This window comes from Nyctereutes procyonoides, unplaced genomic scaffold (assembly GCF_905146905.1).
Source record: "Nyctereutes procyonoides isolate TBG_1078 unplaced genomic scaffold, NYPRO_anot_genome, whole genome shotgun sequence".
Taxonomy (NCBI): Eukaryota; Metazoa; Chordata; class Mammalia; order Carnivora; family Canidae; genus Nyctereutes; species Nyctereutes procyonoides.
Window position 1 is genome coordinate 4680190 of NW_026575029.1, and position 16007 is coordinate 4696196.

The window sequence follows — 16007 nt, forward strand, 5'->3', positions numbered from 1 at the left end:
GGTGTTTCGCCTGGTCAGTCAATAGGGACCCTTGTTAAGGTGCAAGGACCAATGGCTCTCTGTTTATTAGCCAGCCTTGGATGAACCTTCCAGCTGTTTCTTCGCCTCTTCTACCCTTTCCCTGGGGCACAGCTTCTCCCTCTTACTGATGGTTCAGACATACCTTGCACACCTTCTCTCTCTTGCCCTTTGCCATTCTTTCTTTTGTCTGGAATGTTTTTTCTTGCTTTTCACCTGGGGATCCCTTACCCCTCCTCCCCACCCCACCCCCAATTCTTTGCAGTCTTCCAGAGTTAGCTCCTCTGGTCATTTACATAATACAGTAACCCCTCCCCCCGAAATACCTTGGCAGCAGTGTTCACCTGTATATGACTCAGGTCACATTATTGTGAGGCTGATGCAGGGGTGTTGGGTGCGGGGGAGTCTGATGTGGAGAATGACCCGCGAACCAGTGGTGCCGAATGCCCCGTTTGGTTATCACGGGCTGGGGCAGATCCTGAAGTGCATCATCTCAGGTTCTCCCATCCTCAGTTGGTTTCTCTATGTTACCTTCAGGACAAGATACCTCATTTTGGAGTTGGTTGCTCATGTGCCTCGGCCCATCACTGCAGCGTCAGCTCTGAGGGTAGAGATCGTGGCCTCCTCTCCTTTGTATCCCGCCCCCTGCCCCAAAGTCTTGTCATTGTGCTTGGCACAGGGGGCTCTTTACAGTACCTGGCTCAGTAAGGCTTTTTGTTTTGTTTTGTTTTGTTTTTTTAAATTTTTTTAATTTTTATTTTTTTCAGTAAGGCTTTTTGAATGAAAAGTTGAGTCAAGTGTCAGAAATTCATTAACAGGGATCCCTGGGTGGCGCAGTGGTTTGGCTCCTGCCTTTGGCCCAGGGCGCGATCCTGGAGACCCGGGATCAAATCCCACATCGGGCTCCCGGTGCATGGAGCCTGCTTCTCCCTCTGCCTGTGTCTCTGCCTCTCTCTCTCTGTGACTATCATAAATAAATAAAAATTAAAAAAAAAAAAGAAATTCATTAACATCCTAGCTCAATTCCTCTGGGATTCATCGTGTCATGAAAAGAGTAAAATTGTTCTTTTTCGGGTTGCATGCTTTTTGTAATCATTCCCCCCACTCCTCTGGCTTGTTTATCACTGATTCATAGTAAGTTTTTTCCATCACAGTGTATATAGTTCATGTCATCTGCTTTTCCCTCCCTGTCCCCTGCCCCCACTATGGGTTCTGCAGGAGGAATCCATCTACTTTCTTATCACTTGCTTGCAGCCCTCTTGGGAGCTTCCCTGGTATAATCTGAAATTGGCCCCTATACACTCCAGGCAGGCTGCTCCAGGTTGGCGGGTGGCAGTTTTAATAAGCAAAGGGAACTTGCACAGGAGGGTTGTCTTGGAGGCAGCAAGACAATTGGATCTCTGCACCTGCCCATCAAACCTTAGAAGTTTATATATAGAGGCCTTACCTCGGTTCAGTCACATAGACCATGCAGGTGTTCTCAACATCACATCTATCTCACTGCTGTGTCCTTGGAAGGGCTTCTGGGAGCAGGAAAGGCAAGGAGAACTATTCCAAGGGCAGGGGGACGAGGCAAGGAGCCTCACATTGCTGGGGTCCAGCTCCCAGTTCAGCTGGCGGTTCTTTCTTTTCCATGACCTTCTCCAACACTTATCAATAAATAATTACCACATACTGTTATTTGCAGGGCACTGTGCTTGATGCCTGGGGAGGTTTAAAGATGAATAGGAGGAGATTCCTGCTCACAGGAACTTTATACAGAGGTATGCCTGTTTTCAAGTACATGTTCAAGTTCATGTAGCTGTGAGCTTTGGGAACAGTCGGTGGGATATGAAGTCCAGAGAGTGGGACAGGCTGAGTTGTGGCTCAGATTTTGTTCAGGGAGCCTTGCAGAGCTGCTGGAGGACTCTGCGCCCTGTGATCTGATGGGTGGGAAGATTAACCTGGCCGCCACCCTGCGGGGCGGAGACCACACTAGTATTCTAGAAGATGGACCCTGGCTACCCTCCTGCTCCTTGTGAGAGAATCTGCCTTTGTCCATTCTGGTATTAGATGGAGGCCTGGCTCCACATTTTAGATCTTCTTTGGGGAAGTCTTAGAGGAGACCGAAGCAGTCATCCCATGGTCTTCCTTCTTACGTAGCTCTTCCTCAGGGGAGCTCGGCCAAGTGCTGTAGTAGAGGATGTGGAGAAGTTACAGGTTGTGAGTGCTGAGGTTTGAATCCAGGTGTGCTTGACCCCCCAACCTGAGCTCTCCAGCACGTTCTGCTGCAACAGGGAGAGAGAAGGACACCAGTGTGGCCCTGGAAGGGGTTGGCAGGTGCCTGTGTGGCGCACTGACCCGCTCTGTTGTCCACACGTTTCTGACGTGCACTGTCTCCCCTACTTTCCTGGGCCAAGTTAAGGACCAAAGTGTCTTTTCCCGGCCTTCGTTCTGCTGAGTTAGATGGGTGGCTCCAGGGACACCAGCCTATTCACGGAAGGAGGGACAGTCTTAAGTGAACTCTTCATTAACTCCCCAAAGAAGCCGTGCCTTTCAGCGTGCTTTACTTCTGTACTGCAAAGGCAGTGCTCAGAGGACATGCTGATTAAGGGAAAATTAGGGTCGCTTGTTTTCCTGTTTTCCATATGGAAAGAAGGTTTGAACATGCAGTATGAGCCTGAGTCCATATGCTTTGAAATCTGTCCATGATTCTTGCTTTGCTGAATTGCAGACTCCATGCCATCTAGGTACTGGGGTCTGGGCCCAAGCACACCCAGCAGTCACAGCGTGATTTCTGCGCTTTTAGGTCTTTATTGCCTACTATGAATTCTTCTAGAAAATACTCGGAAAAGGTGATGGATTTAAAACTGCTCTTAGATTTTCATAATTTAGATGTATCTGGGGAGTCATTTATCCGTGCAGCTGCATACAACATTCTTATCTTTTTTTTTTTGTAAGAAAGAATATTACCTTTGCATCTGTAACAGATTTCACAATGATTGTAGATTATTATTACTTTTTTTTTTTTTTTTTAAGAAAAAAATCGTTTTACACACAATTGTTTAAGCTGCTTGGGAAGCGTTCCTGGACATGACACGACTGGGTCAAAGGATGCTGTTGAAACTTTCTGGTCCCCATGGCCACACTGCTCTCTGGAGAGTTTGTACCTTTTTATACTATAACCCACGTGCGATAGAAAGAGCTGTTCTAGATGTTTTACGTGTTTCCTCACCTAAGCCTTGCAAAGGCCTGTGAGAACAGATAGGGTGAGTAACCCGCCCAAGGTCACACAGCTCATAAGCAGACAGAGCCAGAGTTTGGAACGAGGCGGATCAACCAGATTCCATATCGCACACGGCTGCCTTTTCCGCTCTGTTAGCTCCGGGCGGCCGGTGGGAGAGAATGAACAGAGTCATCCTGTGATGAGTCCCTATGGTCTGGATATAATGTCCTTGACCCTCGTTCTTGATGCATCGGATAGAATAGGTGCAGAATGGTTTTTCTGAACCCAAAGCCTTCGTCTGTACATTCCTAACGAAGCTGTGCAATTCCGAAGCAGTCATTTTTAGGAAAGAAGCACCAAGGCTTTTTTCCCCAGTTCTCCCTTCTTCAGGCTGCAGGCTAAAAAAAAGAAAAGAAAAAAAAAAAGCCAGGGTGGGGGGGTGTTGGTAGTGGGCAACATTAAATCTTGTACCCATATGACCCCTCTTCTTGCCTCTTTGTCATCACCTGGTTGCCAGCAGCACCTGATGGACAGTGTCAGGTGCGGGGAGGGGGTGGGAGGGGAGGAAGGGGCTATAAAGTTTTGTTTAGGGACTTCAGGTTTTAAACCCCTGTTTATCTTTGCTGCTGGATCCGGTGCAATAGATCTCTCTCTCTCTCTCTCTCTCTCTCTCTCTCTCTCTCTCACACACACACACACACACACACACACACACACACACACCAACAAAAATGTTTTCAGCAGTGTAGCCCAGGGGTCACTCAGGGTCAAAATACTTCCTCTTTTAGAAAAAGCCCCAGACAGCTCACTTATCTTCTTGTTCCATCCTTGTTTGTGGGTGGTTTGTATCCTTCATTGTACCTCCCTGAGAACAGACACCAAATGAAACAGAAAGTGTCAGGAAATGCTGCCATTCTGGCTCTGTGTTTTCTTTCTGACCTGCAGCCCTAGGTGACCAGCGCTAAGTTCCTGAAATGTTTCTGACTCAGGGAGGCCACTGTCAGACCTGGCAGCCCGTTCAAGTAAAGCTTGGGAAACACACCAGCTTTCTAGCATGTATGTTTGAGGACCCAGAGGGCACATGGAGATGAGTACTGACCTCTCCAGGTTGAAAGCCTATTTTTGGACACTTGGTTCTCATGATAACGGAGCTCAGTGGTGGGGAATCCGCTCTGGCAAGGACTAAGCCACTGCTTCTTCTAGAATAGTGGTGATGACAGCGCCTACCCCCTAGGCTTGCTGTGAGGGTTAATGAGATAATGTATATAAAGCATAGAGTTTAATACCAGGTGCATCATGGGTGCTCTTATAAGTAGTCGTTGCCATCCATCCCCACCACCATCATTATCTAGTGAAGAATGGGATAGCTTTTTTTTTTCTTGGAGGCAAGTTTTGACTTTTTATTTTATTTTTTTTAAGTGTTGACTTTTTAACTCATATATTTGTAAACAGTTCAAGTCAGTAAATGTCAACTGCTTTGACCCTTATAGTTGGAAGGTCTCTGGCGGCTCTTCACCTTGACCGTCATTAGCCTTAGTGTGTTTTCTTCCTTTACACTTCACATAGGAGAAATTGTGTGCCCCAGGACCTTTGAACTGAATTTCTGCCCATGTCCCACAGGATCTGAACCATGCAGTGTGCATTGCACTTCTCACGTTGCAATGATAGCTGTGCTCTTTTGTTCAAAATTATATTAAGTAATTAAAAAAAATGGAACAGGTAAACTTTCCAGACAATTCTTTGGATAAATGTTCATTTGTGCCACTACGAGTATTTAGTCTTTTTGGTTCCCATGATGGTTTTGCCACAGAGCAGTAGGGCTTCTAGGAAATGGGAGGGGGGGTTCCTGTACTCATCTCCATGGCTCATGCAGTTCTCACGCATACTACACAAACCATAGTAAAACCAATAAACTTGTTCTCACTTGATACGCATCAAAGTATTTTCTGTAATAGATTTAATTTTGGAAATTAAATATTTAAAATGTTATACGAGAAGGAACAATGTCACTACAGATGTCATTATAAGGGAAGCCTAGGGAAGATATTTGAAAGACATTTTGCATCTTAAGGTTTTTTCTTATTTTATAAATAAATATTTTATATATTAGATAGGTAAAATGAAGATCTATCCATATTGCCAGCTAGATCTAACATAAAGGCAATAATCCTTTTTATTTATATATTTAAAAAATTTTTTAATAATCCTTTTTAAATGGCTACTTATGATTTCAGATTTTATAAAAATATTCAGCAGAAGTATTTCCCTACTTTTTAATGTGCAAAAGAAGTTTGCATTAAACTTTTCCATTTCGAGACTAAAACTGTGCTATTATTATTCACTAATTTAAGCGTAGTATGTGCCAGATTAATTTATAATGAAAGTACAGTTTAAGGAAGAAGATGATTTCCTTGTATAATATGGGAACACTAATATATTCCAAGGGTAGAAATAACTTGAGATTAATTACAGATCCCATATCTCTTATTTGCAATCCAAAAAGCTCTGAAAACTGAAAGTTTTTTTATCATGACTCATTTGGCAGTATGATCTGCCCTGAATTGGCGTGAAGCTCTTCGGAGCTTTTGCTAATCCCGATCAGTGTGAGTGTTCACGTTTTAACTGCAGAAATATTGCTGTGTTGCATTAGGGGTCCTGCTCTGGATATTGCTGGGGGCATTCTTGTTCGTATGGTAGGTGCACCATATTGTCTCTCTAATATACCCCCACTGACTGCATTTTCAAACATACATACCTGATCCAAGGATTTTGAATAAAAGAGCAACTATCTCCCATAACCAGAACACCACCACATCCTGTTTTTTTTTTTTTTTTTTTTTTTTTCCCCAGGGACAGTCCCTCTTCACCTCTGTGCACAGGCAAGGGATGACTATTAATAAGGCCCCATTCACACTTAGTTAGAAGTGTTCCATTTTGGACAATGGATGATTTTGGTCACCGTGCTGACCATCTCTGCGCTCTCGGTAATGGGCAACGTGGTGCTGATGGGCATCTGTATGTTTCTAGTGAGCTGCCCTCTATACAGGTTCCACATTATATCTTGATGATTATATCTAAGATGATTTAGAGCATTGTTTATAGGAAATGATTTTTTAAATGGTCTGCTCCTGTGCTTCCTTAGATGGGATTCCCCACAGCATTTATATATCCCTTTTTAATATTTATTTATTTATTTATTTATTTATTTATTTATTTATTTATTTATTTATTTTTTATATATCCCTTTTTTATTATGGCAAATCATCGCTCCCCTTACTCTAATTCCTTGTGTATCCGCCTTCTTTGACTAGTTTGCAAGCCCATCTCTGTTCCCTCTGTCATCATTATTGATGCCTGGCATATGTAGAAAGCCCATGGTTTATTTATTAAGCCTCAGCCCTTGCCATGCTCCAGGACCTGGGGACACAGAGGTGAGCCAGCAGAAATGCTCTTGGGCCTCATGGAGATTGTCTTCAGGGGGTGCAGACAGATGTGAGGGCCTGGCCTGGCCCCGCCCAGAGACACTAAGGAGGCTCACCGAGGAAGTAGCCTTAGAGCTAGGAGGGGAAGAATATGAGGTCAGGCAGTGAAAGGGGACAAGGTGGGGGGAGGCCTTGGGGCAGACCCGCTGGCTGGAGTTTGGGGAGTGAGGGTAGTAGAGGGAGATGAAGCTGGAGCCAGTGCTTGTGGCACCCAAGGGGCCTGAAAGAGACTATCTGTCCTTTCCCGGGGCTGTTCTGGCTGCAGGGTAGCTACCAGATGGGGGACAGGGGTGCAGAGAGCACAGAAGGGCTGCCGGGCACCGGCCCCACTGAGGGCTGGGATTGCTCCCGACCCACAGGGTCGCACTTCCTTTTCCCACCGTGTGACAGTCACTCTTGGAAATGTGGGCTCCGCTCACAACTTAAGGCCACAGTGGTTCCTGAGACGTTCCTCCAGGTTAGAACAAGCAGAGCTGAAGGCTGTCCAGGCTCCCGGAATCCTGCAAGTTGACGAATCGTCAGTGAGAAATGAGAAGCAAAGCCCTCCGTCCTCAGTTGGGTGGGCCTTTCTTGAGCCCAGACCTTAAGACCCTTTTGTCCTTATTCCGGTGTTCAGATTGTCCCAGATTTGGCTAGACGGAGCCCCTTCGTGTGAGCTGCTGGGTCCCCAGTGTTTTTTGGACACTTCTGTACTTTCTGATCCCCCCCTAAAATGGCTCAGGCTTATCTTTTGCTTTCTCTGCCCTAGACCTGCCACCAGCCATTTTCCCACAAAGCCCTGATTCCTTTTAGTGGAGAATGGTGTTTAGAAACTAAGATTTGGGATGTTTGGGTGGCTCAGGGGTTGAGGGCTGCCTTTGGCTCAGGGCGTGATCCCGGGGTCCTGGGATCGAGTCCCACGTCTCCTGCATGGAGCCTGCTTCTCCCTCTGCTTATGTCTGCCCCTCTCTCTGTGTCTTTCATGAATAAATATTTAAAAATAGAAACGATGGAGTTTCTATTGACTATAATTTTATATATTCAATTATATATTTTATATATAATTTATATATAATTGAATATATATGAAATTTCATATATATGAATTTTATATATAATTGAATATATTTGAAATATAATATAATATTTTAAAATCTTTTTAAAAAAACAAAAGGAAACTAAGATTCGGGCATGATGTGTACCCATCACCAGTGGCCTGTTGCTGTCCCCAGACCCTCATAGTGGGCGGGGAATCTGTGCACAGTACACATACATGTATTTTTACATCTGCATGTATTTCTGTATCGAGATAGATGATGAGCTATGAACTCAGTCCTTATTCTGTACCGAGGCCCAGGGTTATTTTAGATTCTTTCTCTGAACTTCCTTCTCCAAAAGTGAGGAGCCTGGCTCTCATTATCCTTAATGTATTAATTCATTGACTCAGTTCCTCTATGTCTCCAATCTTCAGCCTCCCCACCTCATTCTTGGGGCTCCTGCACCCTAGATGGGATGGCTGCCCCTGGACAGGAGCCTAGCCACTCCACTTGTGCCCTGACACCCCACTCTTGGCTCCTGCCTCCCCCAGCATCTATCCTCACTGCCCCACATGGGCTGCAGTCCTCCCCATGCTACATACCGCTGCTTTCTCCCACCCAAGGGGACACCCTCTTTATGCCAGCACCCCACACTTAGCATGCTTCTGCTCTGCTCCCCAAATGTCTGCTATTTGCAGATTGTTAGGGCTGCCATCACAGAGTACCACAAACTGGGTGATCACAGTTCTGGAGGCTGGAAATCTGAAATCTCAGGGTGTTGGCAGGGTTGGTTTCTTCTGGGGGCTCTAAGGGGGAATCTGCTCCATGCGGCTCTCCTCGTGTTGGCAGTGGCTGTAGTCCTTGGCGTCCCTTGGCTTCTAGATGTCTCCCCCGAATCCCGGTCTCTGTCTTCATATGGCCTTCTCTTATATGTGTGTGTGTCCAGATTTCTGTCCTCTTATAAGGATACCACTCGTGTTGGATTTAGGGTCCATCCTGACCTGTCCATCATTTTAACTTGATTATATCTGAAAAGACCCTATTTCCAAATAAGGTTATATTCACAGGTTCTGGGTGGACCTGGCTTTTGGGGCAACACTGTGCAACACAGTACATCGGCTCTGTTCTGTTCCACCTAATGGGCTTTTGGACTAAATCCTCCATGAAGGGAGGGAGGGAGGAGGAAGGATAGAAGGAAACTCCATTGTTTCTAGAAGAATGTTCTTTATTGCCATATTATACTTTGTGACCTGAAGTTAGAGCACTCTGCTGCCAGCAGGGCTGTTGGAAACCTCTGGACTTGGTGCGAACGCAGGCTGGCACTTGTTAGGATGTGACTGTACGATTCCTCACAGGACTGTACCCCTCAAGACACCCTGTGCTATAATGTACAGTGAGCAGCTTTTTACTCAAACCTCTTCACCTGGTCTGGTGCCACTGAGGTTGGGGTCCTCCCCTGTCCCCTGGGTGCCCGGTTCCAGGCCAAACAGCCGTGTGTTGGTGTGCGTTGTCAGTTCCGTGCCAGCCTCTGTGGGGGGCAGCTGGGGTGCGTGTGCAGGGTGAGCTCTGCGCCCTGTGCCAGCACCCCAACTCAGCAACTGTGGGGGCGCTGCCCGGGGCCCAGCGCATCCTAGAGGCCTGTTGCCCTGATAGTTGAAAAAAAAAATGACCTCCACACCTGGCTTCCCCCCACACACACACTTACTCACTTGTATTATATTCCTAATTGTATTAACTTATATATTACATATATGGAACATACAAAAATACATAGGCTATATACTTACATATATTAGCTCTATATTAACGTATATTCTGGTCGATTTCCCATACAAATGAGATACTCTTCTAGAATCACAGTTTTTCATTATTTGAGTCTACCGCCTGTTACTTAACCATCTCCCTCCTGTCTGGTGTTTGGATCAATTTATATTTTTTGCTGTTGTAAATCCTGCTCCATCAAATATCCTTGACCAAAAATTTGTGACTGTGGAAACTATTAATTATTCAAGATCCACTGTTGACCAGATAGTAGATGAGGCACTTTACACATCTGATTAATCCTACCACAGACTCTTAGGAAGTTATCCCCATTTGGCAGATGAGAACAGTGAGGCATAAGGAGCTGGGGTTCTGCTACCCTCTGCATTTGGTACCTGAAGCAGTGCCCCGGGAGTGGCCGGGGTTGCCGAGGGGAAATACTCCTAGACCTGTGTGGAGAAAGTGGAGGAGGCTACTAAGAGATTTCTGAGCTTTTAGGGCAACAGCAGGTTAGAATTCTCAGGGTCACAACTCCCCAGTCCTAGTCTCATATAGGACATGGTGATAAGGATGTGGGTCTAGCTCCTTGGGACACAGGAGCTTCCAAGGCTTTCCCTGGTCTCCACCCTGCTGGTTGGGTGACCATTCTGTCCCTGAGTCATGGAGCCTGTCAGCTCTGCATCGTGGCCACTGTGCTATTCAGTGACAAATAAGGATGGTGCTAGGCCCTGTGAGATCACAATTGCTTATTAGGAAGTTCTGGGTCAACTTAATTAGCTAAGTAAGAGGTGAGATCAATTAACATCCACCTATTTCTTGGGGCTGTTATATCCATATAAGCAGGATGACTGTTGTGGTCACAGTCACTGCATTGGTCAGGGAAAGCTTTTGGGGAAGGGTAGATTTGAAACTGGCCCTTAGTTGCAAGAGAGAGGTGAGTTGGTGCCGAGGGATGTACAGATGTGTGCAGGTTGGCGTGGCGTTTGCAGGCATGAGGTTCGGCACTCATTAGAGGTCCTGCTACTAAAAATGAGGGAGAAGCAAAATGCCCTCATGGTCCGTGCTTGCTCTTCATACACACTGGCGGGATGGAAATCGACAAACACCCCAAATGCTTACCATCTGAGTGGTTTTCAGTACCCTACACAAATGTTCGTGTGAAGTGTACATTGAGGTGATAGAGCGACAGCTGTCTATGGGTCTCATGTGTGCTCCTGAAATAGTTCTTGGGGCTCATCAAGAATCACTCATATGTGAAATTTAAGATCAACATAGGGGAAGGGAAGGAAAAGTAAAATAAGATAAAATCAGAGAGGGAAAAAAAAATCAGAGAGGGAGGCAAACCATCAGAGACTCAAGTCTAGGAAATAAACTGAGGGGACGGAGGTAGGAGTTGGGGCCTCTGGGTGACAGGCATTAAGGAGGGCACATGATGGAATGAGCCCTGGGTGTTGTGTGCAACAGATGAAGGGCTGACCTCTACCTATGAAACTACTGATAATACTATATGTTAATTAATTGATTTAAATTTTAAAAAAAAGGAAAAGGGAAAAAAAATAGGCTGGGCAGGGCACATTTTCTTCCACCCCCCTACCCCCCAGGACCAGATGGCCTGTGCTCTGGGCCAGGTGACCCTGCCTTATGGCAGAAGCAGAAACTAAAATCAAACAACTGTAAAATACCCCCAGTGACAAACAACAAACCTGGTTCTCTCCTGTTGCTTTCTTAAAGTGGAGATGCAGGTGGAGGGGTGAAAAGTAGAAAAATAGTTCTATTTGGGAGTGGGGAAATACTGTTGTCCTGGTACAAATGACAAAAATAAAGCTCTGGCTGGACAGGATATGCAGTATGTCTTGCTGATTCCACCAGCCAGGAAGGTACTGACAGGGGCAGGAAGTATGGAGTAGTGGGGGGTGGTCGGGGTATTGGAGGTTGGGAAGCTGCTTTTGCTTCTTTCTTTCTTTCTTTCTTTCTTTCTTTCTTTCTTTCTTTCTTTCTTTCTTTCTTTCTTTCTTTCTTTCTTTTGATTTTATTTATTTATTCATAAGAGACAGAGAGAGAGAGAGAGAGCGAGAGAGAGAGAGGCAGAGACACAGGCGGAGGGAGAAGCAGGCTTCATGCAGGGAGCCCGATATGGGACCCGATCCTGGATCCCAGGATCACAACCTGAGCCAAAGGCACCTGCTCAACCACTGAGCCACCCGGGCATCCCCAGGGAAGCTGCTTTCTATGCAGTATCCCTGGAGCAGTGCTTGCTGGCCACCGGCCTCTCTCTGCCCTGGCTTGGAGCCCCGTCAGCCCAGGCTCCCAGTGTGGACACTGCGTCAGACTGGGAGGTGCTGGGCCTTGCATGCCTCTTTATGTGGACCCCAATTTGACTTTTTGGTCAAAAGACCAAGTCAAGGCCTAAGACCTATTTTATTTATTTATCTATTTATTTAAAGATTTTATTTATTTATTCATGAGAGAAACAGAGAGAGGCAGAGACATAGGCAGAGGGAGAAGCAGGCTCCCCGCAGGACTTGATCCCAGGACCCCGGGATCACTCCCTGAGCCGAAGGCAGATGCTCAACCACTGAGACACCCGGGTGCCCTGCCCCTTCTGTTTAAATGTGAACTCAGCCACTCAGTAGCTCTGTGATCTTGGGCAAGTTACCAAGCTTACGTATCTCTGTCTCTTCATCTCTAAAATGGAGATATTTAGTAGCACCTACTTACAGGATTGTGGTAAATCAAGTGAACTAATACAACAAGCTGAGAACTTGCTTGGCACTGTGGAGCATTTAATACTCATCAGCTATTCCTCATATCATTATCATGTAGCATGGGATCCTGGGTGCTCTGTACCCACCCGCTGGTGGTGTTTTCAAGGGCTTGCAGGTCTGAACAGGGATAAGAATTTCTCACACAGAATCTCCCCTACTTACCAACAGGTTGCCTTCCAAAAGATGATTAAGCTTGCAGAGCGAGTCTGGCCTTTTAAAACCAGGGTTTTCTCAAAACAAAGCCCCCAAAACAATCAAAAAAACAACTAAACAAGCAAAAAGAAAAAAATCTAAAAATCACAAAAACAATAAAAAACACTAAAAAACCCAGGCTTTTTTCGAAATAGAATAGTTTCAATGTCAGGTGGCCTTTTCAAAAGCCCCACAAGGGTGTCCTATGCAGATATTTTGTTTCTTTACCAGACACCTGACCATTCACTATGATTTGGAAAAACTAGAACTGGCCTTGAAACTCTGTCCATCTTTGGGGGCAAACAGTTCCTCCTTCACACCAGCCACATTTCAGGTGTTCAGTAGCCACCTGTGGCTGGGGGCTCCGCTGTTGGGCTGTGCAGGTACAGGACGTGTCCAGAATTGCTGGATCGGGCTGGTCTATATTTATTGGGTGCCTCCTGGATGCAAAATTCAAGACCGCACAGATGTACATATTAACATATGTAGCAATGTTAACATAGGTGTGTCCGGCTTGGTGGGAACATAGGATGTATATTGGAGGCAGTATTTTAGGAATTCAAGGGAAGTTTTGAGATGGTCGAGATCGGCTTTGTGGCAGAGATGGCATTTGAACCAGCTGTGAAGGGGTGGCTGTCTGTTTCCAGGCTAGCCCTTTCTCCCCAGTGTAGCCCCCGTGGATCTAATTGCCCACCCAACACTGGAAGCCTGGAGGAGTTTGAGGAGGGGAAGGAGTCCGCAATTCAGAAAGAAGAGCCTGGCAGTGGCTTCTGCTTCTCTCTCTGAAGTGAGAGGCCAGAGGCTTTGCTGGGATTGCGCTTTGCTGGGATTGACGAGTGTGGAAGTGAGTTGGGCAGTGTGAGGATGGAAAGATCTGAGATCAGCAGTGGGAGCTGATGAGGGAGATGCAAAAAAAGATGTGCAGAAATTTGAAGGCTCGGGTGAGGTGATACACCAGCAATGTGTCATGGTAGAGTCAGGCCTGGGGGTTAGTGGGCCCAGGCATGGGTTTCCCACGTGAGGCAGCAGGAGGGAGGAAGTGAGACCCATTTGTAGTGGGGAAGGCCTAGAGCAGCTGTGTTGGGCAGAGAAGAGGGCCACGGAGTAGGTAGGCGCTCTGGGGACAGGGGACAGGGGAGTGGGGCTGGTTGGGCAGGGATGGATGGCAGGGTTCTGGGCCCCATGTCTGAAGAGCACATATCTGCCTCGACAGAGCATGTCCAGCATTTTTTCAATGCCTGCCCTCTGGATGGAGAGAACTCCTGTTCTCTTTAGGCCGCATCGAGAACTGTTTCCTAGAATGACCGTTGGCTCACCACAGTTATGGAAAACTGGTGATGTATTTTGGTGTCTTTCGAGCACCCATGTGGAGGCCCTAAGTCAGTTTCGGTTGCAGTGATGCAGTGCAAGTCCCTATCAGAGGCTAAATCACACTGTTTCAGGGACCAGAGTTAGTTTGTGGTCAGAGGCAGGGAAATTTTTGTAAAGTAGCTATGGTAATCTCTTCTAAAAGGATATAGAAAACACGTCCAATAAGAAAATTGTGGGTAGAACGGGGAATATGCAAAACTATAATTTGGATGATTCTCAGTATGGGAAACTTGTTCCGTGGTATTTAAAGGCATTTTAGAATTTTAATTTCATACGTATTTATATTCTATTCATGATGAAATCTATTCGCCATGGGCGTCCTCGTTTTCCTATGACTCATTTGGAGATGTTTATCATACATAGAGGATCTGGAAGGCCATTGAGCTGGTGGTACTTACTGAGTGGCAGTGATATCCACAGGTAGCTGCATATCCGAATTGCCCTGGGTTAATAAAAAGAATTCCTGGTTCCTAAGCCCTGGAAATTCTTACTCAGTGAATCTTGATGGGACCAGGGAGTCTTTTTTTTTTTTTTTTTTAATTCCTCGGGTAATAATGTAGCAAGGCAGTTTGGGGGTTCTAGTATAGGTGGATGGAAAAGTATAGAAAAGTATAATTAGGGGTGGTGATACATTGAGGGCAGCCAGTTCTGGCAGTCCTGCCCTCATCACTCAGAATTGAGCTTTTTTTTTTTTTTAAGATTTTATTTATTTATTTGAGGGGGGGAGCACGATTGGTGGGGGTGGTGCAGAGGGAGAGGGAGCTGGACACAGGGTCTCGATCCCAGGACCCCGGGATCATGACCTGACCCGAAGGCAGAGGCTTAACCGACTGAGCCACCCAGGTGCCCCAAGGTCGAGCTCTTGAAAACTCCACGTAGTAGGAGAATTCATGGTTGAGTTTCTTAAAACCTTGAGAAAAACTGGGCTAGAGACTTAAAATTATTTAATGAGCCCGATGCACATCTTTTCAAAGTTCAATAAAACAGTAAGTGCATGGAATGAGGATTGCATCAGTGATAACAGTGGATGTCACGCAATTGATTTCCACTGCGAATTAACTCTCCAGAAGTTTAATAAAACTTTTTGAAATTGGTTTCGCATCGGTGCAGGTAACATGTACGCGGACAGGGATGTTTTCTCTGGCACTCATCTCAGTGTTAAAATGTTTTCCTGATTTCACGACCAGTAACCGTTGATTTCATCCTCCAGGGCCCCACCAGAGTGTGCAGAGTGACGTGACTACTGTAGGCAGCGAAGTATTAAGAGCAGCCAAATGGGCACGGGTCTCAAACCCCCACCCTCAGACACAGGGCCCTGTTACCTGAGCTCTGAACATGTTGTTTCCATGCCCCACACTTGTTAAACTTCTCTCATGCTTTTCACTTGTCTTCCAGGAGTCCTTCCTGTTCTAAGGTTTGCTATATCCTTCTCTTCCAATTCCTACTTTGCACCATGACCCCCCCTCGCCCTGCCACCCACAGGCTCACACACATCTGTGCACACACCTGGGGAATGGTTTGGCTGAGTAAAATGCTTTTTTATACCCTTTTGACCATAGTACCAGGATAATATAATATAAAATTGAAAAAAAAGCTTAATAAAACAACCTTACTCTCATTTGGGGGACTCCCATAGTTTGTATTCTACGTTCACATACATTAAGATTGAAGCACCGTAAATTGATTTCACGAGCCACTGTTTTCCCAACACTGGAGGTTTTTGGTGTCCTCTTTGGAATCAGGTGGATCCGGATTTGAATCCCAGCTTTTACCACTTAATGGTTCTCCAGCTTGGTAAGCAGCTTCATTTCCTTATCTGTAAAATGGAGATAAGATCCTATACCTCATGTAGCTGGTTTGAAGATTAAATGAAATAACGCACAAAAAGCCCCTGGCCTAGTTAGTGTCTGATTCCTAGGAAGCGCTTGAGCGAGGTGTTGGGGCTGATGATGGCGAGGATTTTCAGTTTTCAACTCCAGCTTCCTCTCAATTCACATAATTTTGAACTGGAATTTTTAACTTTGGCCAAAAGGGTACAGAGGTCAGCGTGAGGAGTGGAGAACGTCATGCAAGCGGAGCTTGCACTTGGGGAAAGATGCCCGCGTGTTCAGGAAGAGCCACTGCCTGGACCAGAGCAGTAGCTCATTGGCTCACCTCCTTGCCTGTGTTTGCCCCCGTGTGACTGCTGCCTGTGTCA

General features: G+C 45.9%; 1 protein-coding gene across 9 annotated transcripts in view; it reads left to right on the top strand.

Annotated features, from left to right (window-relative positions):
- IRF2 (interferon regulatory factor 2) overlaps positions 1–16007 on the top strand; it is a 78843-nt gene that overhangs the window by 16290 nt on the left and 46546 nt on the right. For 2 of the 9 annotated variants that reach the window (XM_055315669.1, XM_055315664.1), the window contains one exon: positions 1706–1781. The exons of 5 other annotated variants lie outside the window; for them this stretch is intronic. The gene's annotated coding sequence lies outside the window, so the exon portion shown is untranslated. Of the gene's footprint in view, positions 1–1612; positions 1782–14607; positions 15605–16007 lie in introns of those variants that run through there. 2 more of the 9 variants (XM_055315668.1, XM_055315666.1) reach the window with 2 other exon arrangements.